Source organism: Hippichthys cyanospilos, chromosome 13 (assembly GCF_059441005.1).
Source record: "Hippichthys cyanospilos isolate Australia breed blue-spotted pipefish chromosome 13, RoL_Hcya_1.0, whole genome shotgun sequence".
Classification (NCBI taxonomy): Eukaryota; Metazoa; Chordata; class Actinopteri; order Syngnathiformes; family Syngnathidae; genus Hippichthys; species Hippichthys cyanospilos.
The window spans coordinates 18,262,484-18,273,674 of record NC_142381.1 but is presented as its reverse complement, the minus strand read 5'-3'; positions in this window follow the sequence as shown (position 1 = coordinate 18,273,674).

Sequence of the window (11,191 nt, the reverse complement as noted above, 5' to 3'; positions counted from 1 at the left end):
TTTCAATTTAACCTTAGCAATACATTACTTTGGTTCACTTGGAGTGTATGTGACAAATGAAATTTAGACAAATGTATACAAATGTTAATGATACCGTCTTGATATAATTATATATCAGTTATATAATGATATCTCCTACAGTTGTTGGCAGTTTTAAATGAGAACACCACCATTTGAGAGTCATGTAAAGCATGATAATGCTATCCAGTGGACATAATTGCTAATTGCATTCTCATCCCCTGCATTAAACGTGACGGTGTAATATAGCCTAGGGTTCAACCCCTTAGCTGACTTTGTTTTTGTGTTACACTTCTATTACTGTGGTATGTTTCAATTGCAGTGTAAATGTAAAACCACAGACATGGTGTTAAGTGTACATACCAAAAGAGAAAAAATAATTAGTATGAGGGCAGACACGTAGACCAGCGCCTGACGAATGATGAAAAAAAAAGTCAAATGTCACCCTCTACTGATGGCGGAAGGTTGGGCAAAAATACACAGATGGACTGACGGACCGAAGATTACAATTTTGTATGACTTGAAAAAATAACGGGCCGATGATGACGGGAAGGGGTGGGGCTCTGATGAATGACAGACCAGCAAAAAAAATGTTCCCCACCTCTGGTTTTAGGTATACTGAAACAACTTTTACAAATAATAATCATATTTAGAGTCTGGACGGAGAGTGGGGGGTGCAAATAGTTTTTTCTTTTTTTCCATTTTAGACTAATCTGTAACCTGTATAAATGCTGTAAATTGATGTATATTGGGCTTTTTTCTTTTGTTAATATTAAAACGGATACAATTTTAGGTATACTTCGACAATTTTTATAGATATCTTATTTACGTATAATTGGCGCAGAAAGTGTGGGGGGGGGGCACGATTCATTTTCGCTTTCCTGGGCGGGCTTTGCAAAATATGATCGAAAGCACTACATTATTCTAAGCCTTCAGTCATGTTTTCATATATGCTGCAAATTTCCAGCAAAATTTACAGAGCAACACACAAAAGGTACACTGATGCAGACTTGTTTGTGATATAACGCAGACATCCTTTTTTTTTTTTTTTTGCTTGTCATGCTAATTTCATGAATTTCTTTTATCAACCACAAGTTTTGTTTTGTTTTTTTTAATTCCATTTCTTGCAACTTTAAAATTCACCACTGTCACTGATACTGAATGTATTGAACAGGTGAGATTCTTCTATGAGTTTGACACCATACAAGTAAAAATGCTTAACTGTATTCTTGCATTTTCTGTTGGTTTTTTGTTGGTAAAGCATACAACCACTTGAGAAATAATCTCATACACAAAGTCTGCGGCCTTCAGCAATGCTGAATTATCTGTGCATGAAAAAAAAAATCCAAAACAAAATGGCTATATCTGAATTTTGTGAGTCATTTTTAGGCCTTGAAAAACGACTTTGTCAAACAGTGTGGTAATGGCATTTGATTAAATTAAAATCTTACTTCATTTTCAACATTCTTCATGGAGCAGTCAAAGTGAGAAGTCGATCTGATTAAATCTCTTTAAATTAAATAAAATTTTGACAAATTTTTTGGTTAAAATTTTAAATAAATTAAAAATTGAAGGTGAGGTACATTTTGAAACAAAGTTTATCATTAACATCTTGTCAGGGGAGAAATTACAAGAGAAAAGCATAAAAGAAAAAAGAGCATGCAAGAAAAGAAGAAGCACACAAAAAAAGATCACATGTTCTAACAGTAGTGTGCAGAATTCTGTGTCCTATATGTTCTGTTCCTCAATAAGTTAGGGCCTTACTGTCCTGTTCATAAAAAAAAAAGTAGCTGCTTCTCAACTACTGATTGTTTGCCAGAAATTGTAAATGAAGGAAAAAAAAATTAAAAAACAGGAAAACTTGCTACAGGCAGTGGGACTTGAACCTGTGAGGCTGAGAATTAATATGTTCCTCAAAGTCAGTTGCTTTACTACAATGCCACTTGAGAATGGTGATTAGTCATCTATGTCTGATAATATAGTGCTTAATTTGTATCCCTGTTTTGACTGGCTCTTGGGAAGCAATCTGACAGGGCCGCCATTCTTGTCGCGGGAACAACCTTTGAATGGCTGGTAGCGCTCATTTTTTAAAAGAGAAAAAAAAAAAACTTGTAAAAGGATTAACATCCTGCTCAAAGACTAACGTCGTTTACGTCAAATAAAGTTGCCCACTGTTGTCCAATCAGAAGGGAGTCCAAGACCCTCTCCCCAACACACACCAACATCTTCATGTATGGGAGGTTGGTGTGCTTCGTTTTTCTTTTGTGCTCTTTTTTTTATTGGTTGCTGTTTCATGTGTGCTTTTTCTTTCGTGTTTCTTTTTTCTTGGATGGTAACCAGTATTTATTGTCATTATAACTTCACAAATATGATAACTCAGTTGAAAGTAACAAAATATTGTGTAAAAAATGTAAAGGTATGATTTAATATACACAGTTGATATGATTTAGAAATGATCGACCACCACCAGCACCTGTTACTTGAACAGTTATCTTAGTCACCACAGAGCAAATACTCAACGATAACTGCTCTGTGAAATTAAATGCAGTAACAAATGTGAATTGAACGGCATATTGACAATCGACTTCACGTGTGGTTCATTTGTGCAGAGGCATTTTGGGTCTTGCCCTGATTGAGTATGAGCAAATTGGTGAGGTGGACAGCGTTAATACCGGACAACGTTGAAATTAAATGCAGTAACAAACGTGAAACGTGAATCTTTCCATGATGTCACGACATTGGTGCTCTCCCAAAATTTTAATTTTTTCGTTGATTTTTCTTCAAACCACATGCCAAAAAAACATTTTGACTTCTTTATATACAGATAACATGAAGACAATCCAAACACAACCCAGATTAGTATTTTTTTTGTACTTTTCTTGCATTTTCTGTTCCCTGAAAGGATGAGTGTAGTACACAGATGCTCACATGCACAGATTAGAGACACCATTCCACCTTACTATGTCTACAAAGAAAGAGAGGCTTCCTAAAAAAAAGATACAGTATTTGAATAATATACCAATTCTGGAAATAAGTGGTTTAGGAATATACATTTTGGACTTTGCGCTTCATATAAACATCGGAAATTTCAAATGTGAAAATCAAGCGCCTGCCATGGTCTCACAGTGGTTCTTTTGTGTTCAAGAATGCCAAATGATCAGGATCAATATTTATATTTATGCATACATTGCACACACTGTACATCACTGTAAATTGCTGTATTATATAGAGTGTATCTTTTGTTTTTACTTTCTGATTCTGATCATTATCAGGCTTCTGCTGCACAGATGGTTTGAAACAGGTGTGTTGGGAAAAGAAACCTAGAAAACAGGCAGAATACCGGCCCTTGAGAACCGGGTTTAGACACCGCTGATGTAGGGGGACAAAGGCCATATAATGGCAACCAGTGCTTGTATGATCAACTCTGCTTTTCACTGACATTGAGCTGGAACGGCATTAAAGCGGAGAGCATCCATCATTGAGCAGCAAAATAGCAGGCAAATTAGTAATAAGTGTTTGGTCTCTGGAAAAGAAAATTAATGCACGCTAATCTGAACCAGAGATGAATTACAGCAGGTTATTGGTGTCAGCAAGGAGTTACCGGTCATAAGCTTAAAAATATAGTGTCCATAGATTGGAAAATATTATATTTTCTCTCCATCATTTTTGATTCATTTTAATTTTCAAGCATCATCTTTTCCAACATGTAATATACTATTTATTTATATTAACATATTATTACAGTACAGAGTGCTTATACTATCACTCATGTAATTTGTTTCTTTTAGCAATAGTCCTAAATTAAAAAAAAAATATATATATATATATATATATATATATATATATATATATATATATATATATATATATATATATATATATATATATAGTGGGGCCCCGTGTTACGAACTTAATCCGTTCAGCTGCTATGCTCGTAACTCGAATTGTTCGTATGACGGGCATCCAAACCTATGTTAATTAGTGAATGTGTGCAACACGTGCAAAAACCTTAGGTAAAAACATCACGACTTTATACACATATTAAAAATTAGTAACATCATCTACTGTACAGTTAAATTAAATAACATAAATATACAAAGGAAAAATGACATTTACCTTTGGGGCGACGTGACTTGAGCTGGTGGTGGGTGGAGGGGAGCAGAGATCAACCCGCAGAATTTATTTATTTATTTTCTTAAACAAGAACTTTTCTCAAACTAGAACATATCACCGGCGATTTCCTTCTCTTTAATCCATAATAGAAGAAGCCTCTCCATTTTGTTGTCGACCGAGGTCCGTCCCCTGGCAAGGAAAGTCTTGCCCTTAGAAGATTGCCGAGCAGTTACGGCCATACTCACTAGCAAGGTTAACTATGCGTGCGCCTCCTTCCTATTTTTTTATTATCTCCTGCTTCGTTTCTATTGTCATCATCCTCTTACTTCTTCCTTTATCGCCACTTGCAATTTTAGAAGCCATGTCTAACAGATAAAGTTTGCAAAGTCTTCACAACACACCGACCAGCTGTGCCATCAAGCTAGATGAAGGCGTTCGGCCAATAGCATATCAGCATTTCTGTGATTGACGTGACGCCGGCCAATAGCAAATCCGCATCTCCGTGACTGAGACAGTGATGTGACCTTAATCTACCAATAGCATATCGGCATCTCCGTGACTGTGACCTGAATCGACCAATGGCATATCGGCATCTCCGTGACTGAGACCGTGACTGTGACCTTATAAGACCAATAGCATGTCAGCGTTTCCATAACATGCGAGAACAGTTATTTTTGTTGATGCAGCAAAGCAGAAAATATAGTGCGGACACACTGACCAGCATGTTGGATTGTTCATAAGACAAAAGGTTTGTGCGTAAGAGGGGGACAAAAAACGCCCCAGTCCACGTTCGTAAGATGAAAAATACGTAAAACAGGGAGTTCGTAAAACAAGGGCCCACTGTACTGTATTTCATCTCAGCAGAGCCTTCAACGACAACATTCTCCGATGATGGAGTACTGTGGTCCCAATACATAGCACAACGATTGTGATATCGTCCTCAGAATTGCTTTGTCTATGTCTCAGCTGAAGCATTTGCATCATCTGTCCATCTTTATGGCCAAATGAACTTGGCCGGAAGGTGAAACAATTACGACTAAAAAAAACTGCTCATTTGGAGTTTCAAGAGTGTTCATGTCAATAAGAATGAAAGTTGGAAAATCAGGTCTGATATCTGGAACAATAAATGCAGGTCCTCCATCCATTTTCTACTGCTGTATTCCACGTGTTAACGTGTTGCAGGGGCAGAAGCTTGGGCAGCGAATCCCAGACTTCCCTCTCTCCGGCCACTTCGTCCAGCTCCTCCAGGAGAATTTCTAGGCATTCCCAGACCAGCCGAGAGAAATAGTCCCTCCAGTGCGTCGCCCCCTGGGCCTCCTCACTGTGGGCCATGCTCCGAACGCATCACCAGAGCGGCATCCAGCAGGCACCCAAACCAGATGCCCAAACCATCTTTACTGGCTTCTCTCAACACGGCGCTGCGACTTGACAAATGCGGTACCTCTTACTGCAAAATTAGTCCCAATCAAATCTTACTGTTGCCTTGAAATATGCCCACGTGTTCCTTCTTCCTCCCACAAGGAACTCTTGGACCTGCTGCAACTTCAATATAGAGATGTTAATTTAGAGAATGAACGGGCAGGTTTCACAAATGTCCATTGTGAAGTGTTACTGGGGTTGTGGTTACTTGTGAGACAGTATCAAGAAGAAAATATGAACAAGTTTCACTGGACACTTGGAATCATTTGGTAGTCATTTCTTCTAGGCTTCTTAATTGTAGTACAAGATTGGTCCAGCACAGCTCCTGATTGTTCCTCTGTCACATTTCTGTTGTAGGTTTTCTGTTTTGGGTTTTTCTTTTTGTTTTCAAGTTGTGGGTTTCTTTAGTTCTCGTGTCTTGTTTTCTTGCGTGATTTGTTCCACCTTTTGCCCCGTGTGTCAGCCAATCGGCTTTCCCCACCTCTTGTTCCGTCCAGCTGTTCGTGTTTGCCTAATTATTGTCCTGTCTGTTTTAGTCCCACCAAGTTAGTTAGTTGTCGGATCATTGTCTTAAGTCACACATCACCAGTCGCTTGTCTCACATCGTAAGTCTATTGCTCACCCCGTGTCCGTGTGTCCACCCGCCAGTTAGTGTTCGTTGCCGTGTCACCCGCCCGTCTGCATTTTTGGAGTTTCGTTCTTGCCCCGTTTTTTTCCCTGCATTTTGTTCCTGTCTGCCTGCCACCAATAAATATGGACTATTGCACACTCCCTGCCTTGGAGCCTACCTGTAACTATGTCCACCGCTCCCACTATCACACCGGCTATCCTCCCCACCATGGCGCGCCATGACAGCCTCAGCAGAAACTGAACTTGGGTTAAATGTCCAGAGTTGCTTGGTTTACGGCACTTTTGTTTCTTGTGGAACCATTTCATTTAGCGCTTACCAAAGATGGGTACGGACGATTTCAACTTTGTCGCTTAATGTTACTTTCTTCTCTGCAGCGAAAAGAAAACTCAGGATTTGTTTTCTCAGGTATCTTCAAAATATAGTCATCTAAGTTGACGTTAACCTTGAAACTTGCCTCTGAAAGGCTAACATTTGTTCAGACATCTGTTTCATAAATTTTGTCATTGCAGTCCTTAAATTGGTTTCTTTCCCTGAGTGTACGAGCAGTGGATAACCGAAGATTAAAACGTTCTGTATCTGCATCCAGCCACTACTACATTCAAACTTCCTTCTCTGTGTCTTGGTTCTCCTCTGTACGAACTGTCAGAAGAACCTCTGCAAAAGAAAGTGGGTTTCTTTGTAAGTAATTTTGTAGTTTTGAAACTACACTGTAAGATATTTGTTCCAGTGGTCCAGGCAACATTGGGCCAAGAAGCACTTGTCAACTTCTCTCAAGAAAATACCTTCTTTCTTCACAGCATACTGCAAGGTGACTTGGAGACTGTGTAGCTACAGTATGTGGTTAGCCTTTCTCCAGCATTGTGGAAAGTAATTAAATTTGGCATACAGTTCATCACCAGTTCCGTGCCCCACACAGCACCACATGCAGCATTGAGCCGCAGTAGTTTGATCTCCAGGGCAGTTTTGAGGGTCAGATGTTTCACAATATTGTTTGCCGGGGGCAAAACCCTGTCCCAGTCACTGTCAACCCACACCACATTGTCACGTGTCATAGCGCCAAACTACACCTTCCAAGAAATGGTTCTTAGCCCGATGGGATGAGCTACTTCCTTTCCTGATCTAGATTGTGTTGCCCTCTCCTTACCCCCTGCTTTTGCTATCTATGTCCTGTGCTGTCTGCTCTTTCAACTATCATTGAAGAACCCTTTAATATTTGATTCCAAAATTCAATCATTGAATTGGTCAGCTGGGAATTGGTCTTCTTTGGAGGCATTTGGGCAAGCATACAACACTCATACTCACTTGAATGCGGTTGTAGGATCCTTGTCTGAAACAGCTGTCATCACAGAGAAGTTGGTGTTTTGCCTCAAAGTAACTGATTGCTGAGTCTCATGCTATGGACTCAAGGCTGACCTCATTGTTTATGCTAATGTTGTGCATTGCAACAGCCCCCTGAGAAATTTGCCAGATGGACAACAGGAGACAACGTACTTAGTCTTAGTTAATGTCTGAAATTAATAGAAGAATGTCCACAATATTTTGTATTTAAATTGTGGTGTTTTTGCCATTAAACTGTAGGGAGAGAGGAAGGTGTTATGTTTATAAAATTGTAAATATTGAGCCCAATTTTTCTAATATTTGCAACAGTTGAAGTTGACAGAATTAGGAATGTTCACATAAACTTTGGCAGACTGATAGCAATAGACACTGTCCACTGGGCTGGAGCCAGGACGTGAAGCTTCCCTTCCTGGTCATGTAGTGCAAAGTAGCTGGCTCCAATGTTTGCTTTAAGCTAAATACAACTGTGTCCAACATCTGTAAACAAAAAGCCACTAATTTTTATCCATGTGGGCGTACGTGCACATCTTGTGCTTTTGAGAGTGATCATTGGCTCAGGTCTGAATTGGTGATTTCTGGACTGTGGAATTGACCATGGCGCACGACAGCAGACCACCCTTACAAGTCCTTCGCAAAGTTTCTGGAACGTAGCACAGTTTGACGCGACGCAGCACAGCCGATATGGAGCTGTGGAACTCGTTTCATTCATTAACATGCATGACACAGCGCAGCACCCTTTGAGCAGTATGTTGAATCAACAGGTATAGTTTTTTCCCCGCCTTTCATAAAGCTAAGCACGCACGTCCCATGTCTTGCTATGCTGAGGTATTTGTTTACTGAAGCGGCTTGGACTGGCTGTCAGGGCTGTGTATCATTCTTGTGCTGGTGTGAAGGAGATCGTTTATGTTTTCATTCCACAGTGACGTAGAATTTACCTCTGACTTCCCTACATTAATTAAACCGGATCCCATACGAACTGTGGAAACCATAACTGATGGACTTATGAAAGTTTTTGAGGATACAAGTTTGAATAAAACGACGTCGCTGTATGCACACAGACAGTGAGTGCACTTACTGTAATTTGGGAGTGACACTGAGGAAGACCTTTTATTGAAAGAAAGGTTGAGTACCAAATACCCATGTCCTGGTACTCATGTGAGTAAACTGCAGAAAAAAATCTATGCACTTCTAGGTATATGTGTAATGCATGCAGCACAAATAAAAAATATTATTTTCCTATTCTGATCAAAGTGAGGTATCTTTGAAAATAAATTGGAGGAATGAGGTATTAGATGATTGTTTTTACCTGAAGTGGATACTTTGAATCAATCAGAAAATCAATATATTTGAATACTCTTTATATTTTTTTTATCATTCATAAAAAAATTATTGTTTAAATATACTGTATTAACACTGTGAACTTGAGTAAATGAGAGGGCACTCACATATAGCCACTGTGTCTCATTGAAGGGCACGAAGATTGAGTTCGTTTGCAGAGAAGATAACATGATTTTATCAGAACAGAAATGACCAAGACAACAGAAAAAACTTGAATGAAAGACAAATGCTTGATGGTCAGATCATATCAAAATTCTTGTAATCATCATTTTATCCTTATTTATGATTGAAGGTCTTATATTCAGATACGTTTTTTTTAATATATTAATTTGGTGTCCGTCAATGTGATTGCAGCGTTGGTTAAAAGAAGGTTTGGGGTCTTACAAATTTGGAATTCATCTTTGTGAAGGACAATGTTATCAGCTGATAATTTGTAAACAAAGCTTGTGACCCGGTGAGAGATGAACTGATTAGTGGACCGATAAATAGAGAAAGACAAAGCAGGAGATAGGATAGAGAGGATTAGGAGAGCAAAGGTGATGCTCTGTAGCACTAGAATATTATACACTGCAAATGATAGGCCGTTTTCTTCACACTGAATTTAATTAATAGTTTTTAACCGAAACAAGCAAACAGGTTTCTTCAAGGGTTAAATTCTAAAAAGATTGTCTACCAATTGAAACTCTGTATAATAGACATTTCTCAAGATGCTTAATGCTGCAATGTGCCATTAATGAGAGTTGCTGCAAATGACAATGCAGAAACCGGGGCAAACAAATGACCCTCAGAACTCAGTAACATTTTCCTTTGAGCAATTGGGACATGGTCAAAGTTTGGCTGGAGATGGGAATTTAAACTCTTTCTGACAGCAGATTCTGTCCAACATTACCAGCAAATCCAGGTCTACTAGGTTGGCTTGGCATCTTCCCCAACTGGGGCGCCAACGCAATATGAGATGAGGAGCTCTTCTCTTTTTCACTCCTTACTTACTCTTTACTTGTTTCAGACGTCCATGCGAAGAACCTGGCAAAAGCAAAGCATTTGTCCTTATTATGCAATAAGGACTTTATGATTGTATATGAATTTTGTAGAATGTGTTATTATGTTTACTAAAATCATTTACTAAATGTTTACTAAAAGACATCCATTTTCTGCAAATATGTTGGGACTAAACATGCAGTTTGTTAAAGAGAGGATGTTTTTTACAGTGCATTGTGCTCTGAATGCTGATTGGCTCAGGGGCTTTACTGTTGTCTCCAAATAAAATATTGATGGTGTACTGTATTGGTTTTTCACTTGGCAATTACAAAAGGCAAGAGGATCCAAAAGCTCGCTTTCGTCTCTCTGTAACCGCCTGTGTGCGCACACGTTAAGAATGTGCTAGTAAACACATTGATTGACAGCTTGGTCTCTGGGAGCCGATCACGTAACTCGTAGGCATGCCGAGAGCCAAAGCACACACTAATGTAGGCACACAGACAGCAACGGAGAAATGCACAGCTTTGGAAATCTGACTTTTACCTAGATTTCTTTTGTAAAAATTGAAATTTATTTGTGTATTGTTAAAAGCGGCTTCACTTTAATTCGATGTCCGGGCATATCCGTTTATAAAAATCTTCTTGCTCAGAAAAAGAAAGAGCGCCAACAACTACCCATAACAATGTTCTTCTCTCGAAGAAAGACTCCTGCGCCTTCAGTAGAAACAGACACGAAAGCGGAGCGGCACAGCAGGGACTGTGAAATACGTGAGTAACAATGTTTCCAACCTTGTATTACAGTACTATAATAAAATAATTCTTTTAAACAAATTTGGAGCTTTAAAATATATTGTATGTTGCATTGTAAAATAATTAAAAAAAACAAAAGCTGACTACACGGGTTTCACTTTGCACGTACAGTGGGCCCCCGGTTTACGAACTCCCTCTTTTACGAACTTTTCGACTTACGAGTGTGGACCGCGGCGTTTTTTTGCCCCCCTCTTACGCACAAACCTTTCGTCTTACGAACAATCCGACATGCCAGTCAATGAGTCCGTACTATTTTTTTTACTTTGCTGCATCAACGAAATATATATGCTATTGCTCTTAGAATGTCACAGTCACTGTCTCAGTCACGGTGTCAGTCACGGAGATGCCGATATGCTATTGGTCGATTAAGGTCACAGTCCCGGTCTCACTCACGGAGATGCGGATATGCTATTGGCCGGCGTCACGTCAATCACAGAAATGCCGATATGCTATTGGCCGAACGCCTTTATCTAGCTTGATGGCACAGCTGGTCGGGATGGAAGGAAGGAGAGAAAATGAGTGAAAAACGGAAGGAAGGAATGTTGTG